The sequence below is a fragment of the Hylobates moloch genome, unplaced genomic scaffold, assembly GCF_009828535.3.
Source record: "Hylobates moloch isolate HMO894 unplaced genomic scaffold, HMol_V3 SCAFFOLD_3, whole genome shotgun sequence".
NCBI classification, from domain to species: domain Eukaryota; kingdom Metazoa; phylum Chordata; class Mammalia; order Primates; family Hylobatidae; genus Hylobates; species Hylobates moloch.
Window position 1 is genome coordinate 163,979,082 of NW_026652278.1, and position 15,168 is coordinate 163,994,249.

General features: G+C 38.3%; 1 pseudogene; it reads left to right on the forward strand.

Moving 5' to 3' along the window:
• The first annotated feature begins 550 nt into the window (after positions 1–550).
• LOC116480386 (tRNA-splicing endonuclease subunit Sen2-like) lies at positions 551–7,659 on the forward strand (annotated as a pseudogene).
• Positions 7,660–15,168: the final 7,509 nt, after the last annotated feature.

Here is a 15,168-nt window from a genome sequence, read left to right on the forward strand (position 1 = left end):
TAAGTGTAAAATTAATGATAAGTATAAACAGTCTACTCAACCTAAAAGGGAAATATATTTATACTGTGTAATATTATATGAAGGATTAAGTAGATAAAGTAGAAAGAAATAATAAAAATAAAAGTAGAAGTAAGAAAATATTAACAAGTAGAATGATGAATACATCCCAGGTTTGGGTTAAATGCAAGGATGTGTAGACACATATTATGCATTACACATTTATGCTTATATTTTATTATTTAGCCATATCAGTGACCTATATTTTTCTCAATTGTCACTTGTTTTATATTAAGTTTACACATTCTTAAATCATGTATGTGGATTTTCCTTTTTGGCTTGTTTTATTTATCTATAGTTATAATTTCCTTTCTCATTTAGTCGTGAGGGAAATATTCACTTTATTTTCTTACAGTTTGAGTTTTAATTTTTATATATAAGTCATTAATCCATCTTAATAAAAACAGTAATGAGAATAAATTCACGGTCAGTTAGAAATTGAAGGATCGAACGGCAAGCGCCTGGGGCCAAGAAAGAACAGCTCCTCTGAAAAATGGCAGAAGCAGTTTTCCATGCCCCAAACAAGAAAGGAAGAATGTATGAGACTTATGAGTCTCCATTGCCAATCCCTTCTGGTCAGGACCATGGTCCTCAGAAAGCAAGATATTCTATGCTGAAATAATTAACAACAACGTGATTGTGAGGAATGCAGAGGACATTGAGCAGCTCTATGGGGAAGGTTCTTTTGGAAAAGGTATTCTTTCAAGAAGCCGTCCAACCATCACAATTTCAGATCCTAAACTGGTTGCTAAATGGAAAGATATGAAGACAAACATGCCTATCATCACATCAAAGAAGTATCAGCATAGTGCTGAGTGGGTGGCAGAGCTGATGCATAGACAGGGACAGGGTGAGAGTACAGTGCGCAGAATCCTCAAGGATTACATGAATCTGCTTGGGCATCCCCCGGTGAAAAGGAATGAACAGGCTCAAATGCATGATGAGCTTAACTCTGGAATGGTTTCCAACATGGAAGGCACAGCGGTAGGAGAGAGACCTTCTGTGATAAACGGGGACTCTGGAAAATCAGGTGTTATGGGTGATCCCAGTGAGCCATTAGGCTGCCTGCAGGAGGGTTCTGGGAGCGACCCACCAACAGAAGGCTTTCAGGAAAGCGTGGGAGAGGATGCTTCACCTCTGCCCCAAGTGTGTTGCTGCAAACACGATGCTCTTGTCCTCCAGTCTGGCCCTCACCGTGAGGACAGCAGCCAGCATTTTGGTCTCCTGCATGCTGGGACCAGTACGTGCTGGTGCAGGAAGCCGAGTGTGCCGTGAGCGAGAGGAAGGATCCCCAAATGAGGAATTGGTGCAAAGAAAGAGAATAATCTGCAGAGGAAATCCATATAGGATCTTTGAGTATTTGCAGCTCAGCCTAGAAGAGGCCTTCTTCCTGGTCTATGCTCTGGAATGTTTAAGTATTTGCTATGAGAAGGAGCCCTTAACGATAGTGAAGCTCTGGAAAGCTTTCACTGTAGTTCAGCCCACGTTCAGGACCACCTACATGGCCTACCATTACTTCTCAAGCAAGGGCTGGTGCCCAAAGTGGGGCTCAAGTACGGGACAGATTTACTGTTATATTGGAAAGGCCCTCCGTTTTACCATGCTAGTTGATGAGCATTTTGAAGGCTCTCTCTGCAGGCCTTTCAGTTGGATGTCCCTGGCTGCTTTGAGCAGAGTTTCTGGTAATGTCTCCAAGGAACTCGTGCTGTGCTGTTTCATTAAACCCTCTACTATGACTGACAAGGAAATGGAGTCACCAGAATGTATGAAAAGAATTAAAGTTCAGGAGGTGATTCTGAGTTGATGGGTGTCTTCACGAGAGAGGAGTGACCAAGACAAACGTTAACAATTCAACCTCAAATTTCCAATTTCACCAACAACTATTTATTGAGGGCTAGGTAAAAAGTTCTTTTTACTGTAATCCCCCATTAATTTATAAGTTTTAAAGGGCTTGGTGCTCCCAGCACCAGACAATGATCAGTGTTTTTAAAGATAAATTACGCAGGGGAGGAGAAAGAGCCCTGTGCTGGGCCTGCAGATTCTGTCCTTGCATTGGCCTCTTCCAATCCCGAGCCTCATGCCTCTGGCCTCAGTCTGTGCCCTCATCCAGTCACTGGGGAGGTTGGACTAGATGAGTAGATGAATCCTGAGGTGACTCTTCCAACAACAGGGACATTTATTCTCTGATTTTACCTGAAAATGGTAGTAGTTTACATTTATACAGTACAGTTTACGAAGCACTTTCATACACAAGCATCTCTCTTTACTTACCTCTAAGCTGTTCCCAAAAGAGTGTTAGCAGATTTAGCAATTACAGGATCTATGTTCCATTATTTTGAATGGAAAAAATTGTTATATGTCTCAGCGTATCCAAGAACTTTAACCAATAGCTCAAAACATTTAAAAATCTCTGTAATATCTACCAGAGATTTCTGTATAACAAAGCCTTTAAAACATCAGTTACCTAATTATTTAATTCTCAAATGAACTCATTTGTAGGCATGTTTATGTACAGAACACAACAATATTGTACAATATTAGATAAGCATATCTTCACTGAACTTGTTATAATGAGTGGTGAAATAATGTTTGGAGACATAATGAAAGCAATTATCAATGAGTGGTGAAATAATGTTTGGAGACATAATGAAAGCAATTATCATTTAGCAAAATACAATAAAGCCTTTGTTTAATTGGTGAAAAAAAAACAGAGGGATCATCTACAATTGTACCATTTTCTGAAAAAATATAAATTTTCAAGTTGGCTTATGAAGTATTAGAAAATGTAAAAAAAGCCAAAGATTAAGGGAGCCCATTTTAGCTTTCAATCAATAAATTCTTCAAATATTATTAAATTAATGGTTTGTGAAGAATATATAGCATGCTAGGCACTAGTGAGCGTGTAAACTGCTACATACTCTCAGAACAGCAAATTGGCAATATAAATCATGAGCCATAAAATCTTCCACACCAATAATTCTATTTCCAGGAAGCTATACTACTAAATCTCAAATTTAAATGATGACTTATGAACCAAAATATTAATTGTACCATTAATAATAATACTGAAGAGTTGGATGAAATTTAAATGTCCAACACTGGGAAGATGACTCAGTAAATTGCAGTATATTTGAGGGGGGAAATATGAGATAGATTTCAAAATTAATTTTACTAAAAATGGTAATGCCATACATATGCTTGAGATTTCTTGAAAAATCTATGATATAAAATTATATGTATAGTAAACTCCTTTTACATAAAAGGCATAAAGTTTATCATTTTTAGTTAATACACAAATATACTTACATAGAAAAATTAATACAAGAAAATGCACTAGAATGAGAGTAGTAATTGCCCCTCAGAGGAGAAATTGATGCATAATTTTTTTTACCTTCTTTCACTTTTGTTTGTCTTCCATGATAATACCTATCACATTATTTCATTCTTCATTGCAGTAGCTAACTGTGAGTCCTAACTAACAGTGATTTTGAGGCTGACTTTCTCTTTAATAAAATGGAAAATTATCCTTTAACAACAATTTATAAAAGTGTTAAATGATCTTGGAGGGTCCTTCTTGTTTTACCAAAATAAATTTTTTCCCATAAAAAGTAAAAAGTCTCAATCCTGAATGGCACGCTGTTATAATCTAGAAACTGCCATGCTGGGTTAATTTACTATCGCACAGCCCGGAAATGATCTCATCGACAGAGATGCCAAAGCACCATTTTGTTCCTTGGTCATCCTCTATAAGATTTCCCCAGCATATTATCCATACTTTCCAAAGATCTCTAGCTTAATTTACTGACTCATTATGGACTTAGAGAGACGTGAAATGTGTATTCAATTGTTTCTCTGAACATTTAAGAAATGCACCAACAACATTTCTTACAAATTTTTTTTTGTTTTATCAACAATGTTACTTTGTTGTAATAAGTTAATGAGTTTGGTGCTTCTCTTTCAATTGCGTGTGTGTGTGTGTGTGTGTGTGTGTGTGTGAAAGAGATTCTTAATGATATTCACACTATAAATTTTAATACACAGCTACTCTTTTTGTAACCGTAAAGTCTGAGTCATTTTAGTGATGGCGAAGAGGGATATGATAGGTTTGTGGGAAAGGGTGAGCCAACAGCCCATCTGAACACCAACTGTTGAGTGCCCATTTCCCCAGGTGTCACTGGATTTCTGGGAAAGAGCTTCCTAGACTTTAGTGTCCTCAATTAAAAAGCAGACAATTATGGCTTTTCTCTCTGTCTGTGGAGGGTAGAGTACAAAAATAATTTCAGTTGAAAGCCTTACTTAATGGCAGTGACAAAAAGTGAGAGAGTTTTTAACACGCTGTCTCCTCAAATCACCTACAGTTCCAGATCCCCATTGTTAGGGGATCTTGGGGGTGTTGCTTTTCTGGCTATAAACCTGTGGCTGGTGGCACTTTGCCCAAGTTTTGCTCGGACCTGCTGGGCTTGTTCCACCCACTTGGCATGGCAGGCTGCACTTGGTTCATGCTACCAGCCTGGATCCCATACCTCCAAGGAGAGTGTGAGTCAGGTGTGGAGCAGTGAGGGGTGTGTGAGCAAGTATGGGATCCTGCCACTAAGCAGTCATATACACCAGCTGCTGCCACAGCATGGGCAGCTCCAGGTGCCAGCTCTCTGTGAGGCTGTGGCTGCACCAGGTGCACTGCAAGCAGCTTCCTCAGCTGGCACTGGGGAATGTGGTGGTGCCTGGAAGCTTAGAGATGCTAGGAACCTCAGGGCCCCAAAGAGGGAGTCATAACTCTTGCTTAGGGAGCTCCCAGGTGTGGGGTCCTCAAAGGGCTGCAGCTCTACTCTCCTTCTCTTCACTGGCAATGTGGCAAGCAAAGAGCATGTTTTAGCTCTGTTTTGGTTACAGCTCTTTTAGCCTCTCTATTAAGTAGGTCCCAAGTTATTGTCTTGCAACCAGGAAGAATGAGGTATGCAGACAAGTGGAGAGTGAGCAAGATGAAGGGGAGATTTATTGAGTGATAGAACAGCTCAGAGGAGATCCACAGGGGGCAGCTCTCTTCCACAGCCAGGGTGTCTAGTCCAGTGTTCAAAGCAGAGAGGGTAGCTCCTCTGCAGCTGTTTGTCCTGTCGTCTGCTCTGCCCTGGCTGAGCCTGAGGCTTTTATGGGCCTCAGAGGGGAGAAAGTGCATGCTGATTGGTCCATGAATGGCCATGAGTGGGACTGGAAAGGGCACTGCAAGTTCCCACTCCAGTCTGTAATACTGGCAGCCCAGCCCCCACCCTTCAGGTCCTCCCTGGTCTGAAGGTGGGCCCTCACCAGGACCCACTGCCTTCCACCCAGAAGCCTGTCTGCCTCCTGAAACCTGTCTGCCTCCTGAAACTGTTCATGGTGCCCAGGCTGCTTGCACCAAGGGGGGTACCTGCAAGCCAGTGCTGAGCCACCCTCAGCCCCCAAACCTCAGCTTCCCTCCCCTCCCCCAACCTCACCACTCATCAGCACCCAAAGTCTGGAGAGGGCCAAGGTAGCAGTGGGTTGGTGTGTCAGTGCTGCCCCCAAGGATGCACATACCCAGCTGAGCTGTGACAGCGCCCCAAGATCAGAGTTGGTGCCAGGAGTGGGGAGAGGCCAGGGAGTGCGAGCAGATACTCCTGAGCCTGTGGGGGAAGGGGGGACCTGCCCAGGCCCCCAAGGGTGCAGACTGCACAGATGCCAGGTCCTGTACCTGGGAGGGCAGGGCTCCCGCCAGCTCCATGGAGCCCCAGCTGTGCCTCCTCGCAGCCTGGGGTGGGTGCTCCAGGTCCACACTGGGCCCTTCTCTGCATGCCCCTCTGCGGCTGACCCCGCTGCTCCCCAACTGGCGGTGGCTCGGCCCAGCCCCATCGAGGCAGCCCCCCAGGGCAACGGGCTCTGGGACTGCTCAACTCATCCCTGGCTCTCGCTGGCTCTGTGGAGTGTGGCACCACCCTGGGCCCAGTTCTGCCTCCTCCCTGTGCCAGCCCCACAGCAGTGGCAGGTGAGAGGGGTGATGTGAGCCAGGATCCAGAGTGGCAGAGGCTCTGGGCCTGGGGTGGCAGTGTGAGGGTAGGGGTGGTGCAGCCAGCTGTCTTGGGGATACAGGGCACAGGGGTCCCACCACCACCACTGCTGCTCCTGTAACCACTCCTACCACTGCTCACACCTCCCCACTGCAGCTATTAGTGGCAGCAGCCACTCTAGATGGCCTGTCACTGCCATCACCATCTTGCTTCCATGTCTCCCACATCTGAACCTGAAACACCTCTGCAGCCCCTGCAACAAATTTTGCAGTTCTCTGGGGTTTTATGTTCCTCATATTCATCCCATTTACCTTCCTGCTTCAAGTGCTTTTTCCTAGTTGCTGGCCCCCTACATGAAGCTATTCTTGATTATCATGATAGTTATAGGTTTTGTTTATCTTTTTAAATAAACACTCATTCTCTGTCTTTTCTAAGGATTTAAGTTCTAAGATGTGATGATACTTTAATAAAAAAATTAAAATCATCTTCTAAATGTACCTTAGATCATTTTATTCAGTTTTAAAATCCCTTAATTCTAGAAAATATTATTATACTTAAAAACCTTGGGGAAATTTTTTTGGAAAATACATTTAGTTCTAAAGGTCATTTTAGTAAGGAAGATGGTTCTCCAAACTTCTTTTTATATTTTCTGTATTTGTTTTATAAAAGTCAGATATGCTTATTGATACATATTTCAAAATTCTGGTTTCATTATTAAATCAGTTACACAATTTGTAAGGTGCTTACTAATGTTTACTTGATTGTCATGGGTTTCCAGTAATTGAATTGTGTAGTATTTAATTTCTTGTAGGCTTTACATTTTTTCTTTCACTTTTTAATATTTCCCATTACATTGGCTAAGATTTCCAGGAAGAAAATTGTAAATTGATTATACTTGTACTTTTTGTATCCAATTGAGTTGAGGTAAATTTTAAAATTGCTATGTGTTTTCTATCAATTTATTCTTACACTTTAAATAAGTCTTGATTGATAACTATTTTGCTCAATTATTAAGGCAAAAAAATGTGAAAAGCTGTGACTTTTATATCATTGTTCCAGAATACATGAATTATTATTATTATATGATTTTTGTCATTTAATTATTTTTAATGAAAATTTTTCTCTCTGATATTATTTTCCTTTTTCTGACATTAGTGTAGAAATTTTAACTTCTGTGGGTTGTTTTGTTTACATTCTTGTTAAACTCTTACCAGTCCTTTTTTTATTTTTCAGATTTTCACAATGAGTAACAGGGATATACCCATTCTATTTTGAAATAATTTTTTTTAAATTTTATATTTTGCTCGTCAAACCTCAAAGTTTTTTCTTTTCTTTTTTTTTTCTTTCTTTTTTTTTTTTTTAGATGGAGTTTCACTCTTGTTGCCCAGGTTGGAGTGCAATGGCACAATCTCGGCTCACCGCAACCTCCGCTTCCTGGGTTCAAGCAATTCTTCTGCCTCAGCCTCCTAAGTAGGTGTGATTACAGGCATGTGCCACCACGCCAAGCTAATTTTGTATTTTTAGTAGAGACGGGGTTTCTCCATGTTGGTCAGGCTGGTCTCAAACTCCCGACCTCAGGTGATCTGCCCACCTTGGCCTCCCAAAGTGCTGGGATTACAAGGGTGAGCCACCATGCCGGGCTGAGTTTTCACTTTTCTACTAGTGATTTTGACATTTAGATTTGCTTTAATAACTGACATATGTCTTAATTCAATTATGTAACTTACACACTTTTATGTATCATGCTGTTTCTTTAATTTTGCTATGTGACTTACTTTCCTGTTATTTTTTTTTTCTGTTACTTAAAATGTATGGACTCTTTTCTTCATTTAAGATATTTTTATATCCATGTGTGTTTAAATTGTGGTATAACTCATCTTTATTTGACTATCAATGCCAAGCCTGGAATAGTATCTATTGATTCCCCTGATGTGAGATGAAATTAGCACATTCGCTTCCTGCTGTCATTGAACCACCAGATTTTTGTGTGGCTACATTTAAAATAAATGAGAAATAAAGGGAATAAAAATACTAATTCAAATGTAATTTGAAAAAATTTCTTGATGAGGTTGAGGAGAATGGTCCAATGCATGGCATATAAAATCATTTCTATAAATGCCCCACCTGTATCTTTTTTCCTCTCATAGTTATTTTTTTGAAATGTAGTCTTGCTCTGTTGCCCAGGCTGGAGTTCACTGGCATGTCAGCTCACTGCAACCTCCACCTCCCCGATTGAAGCAATTCTCCCGCCTCAGCCTCCCAAGTAGCTGAGACTATAGGTGTGTGCCACCAGGCCCGGCTCATTTTTGTATTTTTAGTAGAGATGGGGTTTCACCATGTTGGCCAGGCAGGTCTCGAACTCTTGACCTTAGGTGATCTGTCTGCCTCAGCCTCCCAAAGTGCTGGGATTACAGGCATGAGGCACCGTGCCTGGCCTCCTCTCATAATTATATTCACTATGCCAATTGTGACTTTTCTATCTCCTTCTCTCTCCCAAATAAAGTTCTTTTTCCTTTATCATCCCCTCTACTCTCCTTCCCTCTCTTGTCCCTCTGCTCTTCCTTTCCCCAGCTTTTTCCCAATCAGGCCTGTTCCTCTTTTCCTCCTCAACAACTGGATCAGCCCCTCCCAGTTATTTAATAGGGACATTTTTCCTCTCACCTTCCTAAGTCTCCACTCATCACCACACTCAGCAAATCAAATCATTTCAGGGAATCAACTCTCTTCAGAAGAATGGGTATAAATACTTAACCTTTTTTACCTGTAACATTCTTGCATAGTGAGAAATCATCCTACAAAAAAGAGAAACGATATCTAATCTGTGTCCTCTCTAACCATCTTGAAGTTCACAACTCAAGCCTCTTGATCTTTCTTCTCTCACAGAGTTAGTCTTGGCTCAACTTTAAAACCTCTAAGATGTTTTGTTCAGCTATTCTTAATTGTCTTCACTAAAACCTAGGAACTGGATTTGTAGCTGTCTTGAAATATATACACCAGCCTTGGTTCTCAAAGGAGATCAGGCTGGTAAGCCAGTCATCCTTTGCTTCTTCCATGAGCATACAGCCCCATCTCCTCTATCCACTCCCATATTTCCTGGGAAAAACAGCCTTGGATATGTACCCTGCAATTTTATTCTCTTTCTGTAGGGTCTCTCCCTCCCACTAAAGGAAAAAGGACTATATACAGGGTTGCTTTTTGTTTGTTAACTTTTTTCTCCCCCATGGCTATAATTCACCATAATATGTATCTTGTCCCTCCTTTTGTTACTTGAAAAAAATTACAAAGTCATTTCTTCTTCATGAATCCCTGGGTACAGGCTTCCATTTATCCATATAGTCATGCTGGAAGCAAGTTAAGATGAACAGTACCTAAACTGTGTTGTGAATGGGTACTGAAGAACATCACTGGGAGTCAGGACCCATCTACCATGATTTCCCATCTCTCCCAATCCATGCCTCCCAGAAAATTTTGAATCTTCTTTTTCCTACATCAGAGTTGCCAAATTTTGATCAAGTTTGGATGCCTTGTAGGCAATATGCAATAGCTCTTACTTCCTCTCACTGATTTTTGAATTTTTCTTCCTCCAATTTTTGAACAAATAATTAATATCATTCAATCGACTCTACTTTGCTGCTAGGATAATTTTCCTAACTCATTTGCATGCTCATGCTTCTCTTCTGCTCAAATAGTATTACATTATAAAATCCAAACTCCTAATCATGGCCCAACCTACCTCCAGATCTTAACTCTTACGCTTATTTCTCATTGGCTATAGTGCATTCTTGTCACACAATGAGGTCTTGCATTTTCATGCTTCTGTGCATAGTGTTTCCACTTGAAATGCTACCAGTGCTTGAAATGCTATTTATCAAACCTATACTTTGAAATCTTACCAATTTCAAATGTCATATTTATCATGAGTCTACATTGCTCCCCACTGAAAAATAATCACTCTTGCCCTGTTAATCCCACTCTAAAAAAATAGTCCTCTATTGTTTTTCATTGTAGTTACAGGCATATGATTGACTGTTACATTAATTCTCTTTGTACCTTTTTTTGTATTCATGTTCTTCTACATTGACCTTAAACTTGGCTATACTACTATTTGAAAATGGGACATTAGTAAATGTCCTACTAATGTATCTTATCAAGCAGATGCTTGGTATGTTCTTGGTAGTAGGTTCTTGACCTTTTGCTTTTGAGAAATTTTCTTTTGGAATGCAGATGTTATACAAAAAGAATGCCCAGGCTATCCTGCTCTAAAAAGCATCCATAGGGAAACACTGGAAAGTTGTACAACTATTATAATAAGAGACTTCTTAGAGGAGAAATGAGGTGCTCTGGCTTATAGTTATCACCACTCTGCAGACACATGACAGAAGTGTTTTCAACATTTCAGCCCAGCTTACTCAACAGCTGCCTAATACATGTGGCAAAAGAATGCATGAACTAATAAAAAAAAAGTTATTGTTGTTTAAGTCACTAATGAGTTGTCATGCAGTGATAAATAACTCAAATAGTATGTTTCTTTGTTTCTGCTGTATTGAAAATATTTTAAATGAAATTCAGTGCATTTTTATTTTATTGAACAACACTTAGCATATTGCATTTGATAAAGTATACCTTAAATATTTATCTAAGTTAGTATGGACTCCTTTTATCTTCATTACAAAACTGAAAGATTTGCATGACATATTTTTATCCCTATTTAAAAATTATACAAATAATAACAGCTAACATTTGCATAGCAATTCACTACAATTACAAAATCAATATAAAGCAGACTAACTTTGGAACTAATAAGCTATTATAGCAAGGTTGTAGAATACGTGACTGATATATAAAAGTATATTGTTTCCCTATGTGCCAGCAATAAATAATTGAAATCTGAATAAAAAATACAACAAAGAGTATTTTTAAAATGGAGATATATTCCATATTTATGGATAGAAAGATTCCATATTGTCAAGAGGTCAGTTTTTCTGAACTCAATCTATAGATTCAACACAATCCAAATCAAAATCCCAGCAAGTTATTTTGTGAATATTGGCAAACTGATTCTAAGGTTTATATGGAATGTCAAATTAAATAGAAAAGCCAACACAATATTGAAGAAGAATAAAAATGTCTAAGGGCTACGTCTACCAGACCTAAAGCCTTAATGTAAAGCTACAGCAATCAAAACAATGAGGTATTGGCCAAAGAACAGACAAATAAATCAATAGAAGAGAGTAGAGAGCTCAGAAATAGATCCACACAACTGATCTTCAACGAAGATCAGATGAAGGAGAGAGAAAAGTTATCACAGTGAAATTTGCTCTAATAGCTAAAACTCTTGCTTAACATTCTATTTCCTGTGAAAACCGATTCAATTATATAAGTCTGGCATGTATCAAATGGTAATTTCAAGCATTAAAATTAGGATTTTAAGTGGAGGCCATCAAGCTGAGTTTTAAAAATTCTTTAATAATTTATGAATATTTAATGTATCACATTTTCATTTCCAATTATTTAAAATTTTATATGTAATTCCATCTTTCCAGTGTTTGATACTGGATATAAGTAAATGAATTTTGTGATTCCAGCATGTTGCCAGTCTCCAAATCACTGCCTGTCTTGTTCAGTTTTGTACCATCACAGCATGTTGTTTACAGCAGCACTAGAACTTCAGGTCTGTGGAAAACATAGCACCAAATATGTAAAGCAAATCATTCCAATACATAAAATAAACTGCTGACCTGCCAAACCCTGAGTGGAATGAGTCTGACATAGCTGCCATGAAAATAGCTAGAGCTGTGTGCCCTTTGAAAACAGTTGAAATTGTTCAACATTAAGAAGGAAAAAAGCAGAAATCATTACAATGCAAACGCTTATTCCAACTTCAATATAATCTATCATTACCAAACACACAAATAGCTGAGCTAACTAATATTTTGTGTATATAGAGGGATAGGTGGCCTTTCAAAAATACAAGGAATTGATAATTTACTGTAGAACATCAAAATAGGTGAGGTAGAGGATAAAAATAAATCAGTGTTGCTACACCTGTTTCCTTAGCAACTAACCAACTGAGACAAAAAGAAAAGTTTTTTTTTCCTGTATGTTCTGAATTACATGCAGCTACATAATTTGCTTATTATAGACTTTATATAGACTCCTATGATGTAGGGTATTTTCCCCTCTAACCTCAATGTCCAAAAGTCATGAGATTTTTATCAACATGTAAAGGTCATTTAAACACAAATGTTTTTTCTTTCATTATTTAGAACAAGACTATAAGAAACATAAACAAAATCAGAGAATTTTCAATATTATATTTAAATATCTGGAATGTCTTTGCATTATTTATTGTATAGAATTACATTAATACAAGAAATTTCATGGTGAAGGTATTTGGAATTACATAAGAAATATGATGGGGAGATAATTTTACAATAATGAAAACAAAAATATCTTAAACCATAAAATACACTCTTCCTTTGGCATTCTTTTGAGGAGAAGGCCTTCTGATATTTGACCCCTATTGCTAGAATTCTCAGTTTTCATAAAAGGGTGCTAACCCTACTGAAACATCAGCTATGGTATATGCCTGTGAATTCAACTGCCCTTCACAGAATAGCTACACATATTATTCTGTTGTTATAACTCTTCCACATATTATTATATCTGCCCTATCAAGTTAAAACAATAGAGAGATGCATAGCTAAACTACTTAATTTCACCTCCTCCAGATTATTTTTACTGAATTGCACTCTGGTGTGATAGCATCAGTATATATATTGGGGATTATTAAAACAACCCTGAAACGTTATCAAGGTATTGTCCAGAAAGTTGTGGAAAACATTTTTATTATCTACTTCTTCAGGTTTCATGGCAAGATAATTCCCTGGATAAACTTAGTAGCAAAATAATTACACATAATCCCAAGAAATGTTTCCATTCTTTTTTTTATATACTGTGATTTAGTTAGTAGTCAGACTTTCTTATTCTCATGCATGACTAGTCATTTTATGACCAAATCTTCTCATAGTAAGTATAGAGGTTACTATAATATGGGGTTTTGGCTTGTTCCTCACTAAGCTATTGTCCCCACTCTCATTCTACTTTCTCATCTCACCTTAAATTACGAATTATGACATTAATTGGTAGCACTAGTTCCAGTAAGAGTAAAAAATAGACTTCAAAAAATCTCAGATACACAGAAGTTTATCTTATGTTGACATGAACAATGTTGGACAAGTGTTTCAGGTAGGCTCAGGCTTCCTCCTTGTAGACATTACATAATACAACTAACAAAGACTTTGCCATCTTCAACATGTGATTTTCTTTTTTTCGTTTTTTTATTTTTTTATTTTTTATTTTATTATACTTTAAGTTTTAGGGTACATGTGCACAATGTGCAGGTTTGTTACATATGTATACATGTGCCATGTTGGTGTGCTGCACCTATTAACTCTTCATTTAACATTAGTTATATCTCCTAATGCTATCCCTCCCCCATCCCCCCACCCCACAACAGGCCCCAGTGTGTGATGTTTGCCTTCCTGTGTCCACGTGTTCTCATTGTTCAATTCCCACCTATGAGTGAGAACATGTACTGTTTGGTTTTTTGTCCTTGCAATAGTTTGCTGAGAATGATGGTTTCCAGCTTCATCCATGTCCCTACAAAGGACATGAACTCATGGTTTTTAATGGCTGCATAGTATTCCATGGTGTATATGTGCCACATTTTCTTAATCCAGTCTATCATTGTGGGACATTTGGGTTGGTTCCAAGTCTTTGCTATTGTGAATAGTGCTGCAATAAACATATGTGTGCATGTGTGTTTATAGCAGCACAACATGTGATTTTCAATGTAACAGAAGCTATCTTTATCTGATTCAATAGGAAGAGAGAAAAACCATGAAGAAGTATACACAAAAGTGTTTTGTGAATCAGGCCTGGAAGGAACACTGACTGCTTTTGTTCCCATTCCTTAGCTAAAACTCAGTGGCATGGCCACATCTGACTGCATGGGTAGCTGGAATATGTACTCTAATTATGAGCCTCAAGCAAATATTAATTTGTTGAGCAGCTAGCAGCACCTGCTACAGACATATATTGTCAACTGCAAACCCTTACAAGACAGGTAGAGTAAGACTGAATAAAGGTATTAAAGGCTGTTTTTTGAAACATTTATAAAATATATGTGTATATTCAGATTAAGTAAATGTGTCTTCATTTTGGAAGAGAAAACATAATCAAAATTGAATTGAAGTTATTGCAGAGTGTTGTTGACTCTGTTGATTCATATGTACTGACTGTTATTGGAGGTTTAATTAGCATAACTTTTTATTAGCAATGTCATCCTGTTACATTGACTTTTATGACGTTTTAGAGAATGAGTCCAATGAGAAACAACTTTTTTACATGGTGTCAACAGAAAGACACACAGGAATCATAGATTCCATTATGTACACAAACTACAGACATGCCATAACAACTTCATGAGTGGTGCGTTCAAATTCTTACACATAAGCCCTCTAATGATGAAAAGCAATATCTAGTTATTAATAGATTTTTATATATGTAGAAACACTTTCAAATAGGTTTCGCAGTGACTTTGTATGACCTTCAGATACTCATTTATTTTCTTTTTCTTTTTTTTTATAATTCTATTCTGTTGATATTTATATTTATACTTATGCCAGTACCACAGTGTCTTTTTTTTTGTTTTTTTATTTTTATTTTTATTATACTTTAGGTTTTAGGGTACATGTGCACAATGTGCAGGTTTGTTACATATGTATCCATGTGCCATGTTGATTTCCTGCACCCATTAACTCGTCATTTAGCATTAGGTATATCTCCTAATGCTGTCCCTCCCCCCTCCCCCAACCCCACAACAGTCCCCGGAGTGTGATGTTCCCCTTCCTGTGTCCATGAGTTCTCATTGTTCAATTCCCACCTATGAGTGAGAACATGGGGTGTTTGGTTTTTTGTCCTTGCGATAGTTTACTGAGAATGATGTTTTCCAGTTTCATCCATGTCCCTACAAAGGACATGAACTCATCATTTTTTATGGCTGCATAGTATTCCATGGTGTATATGT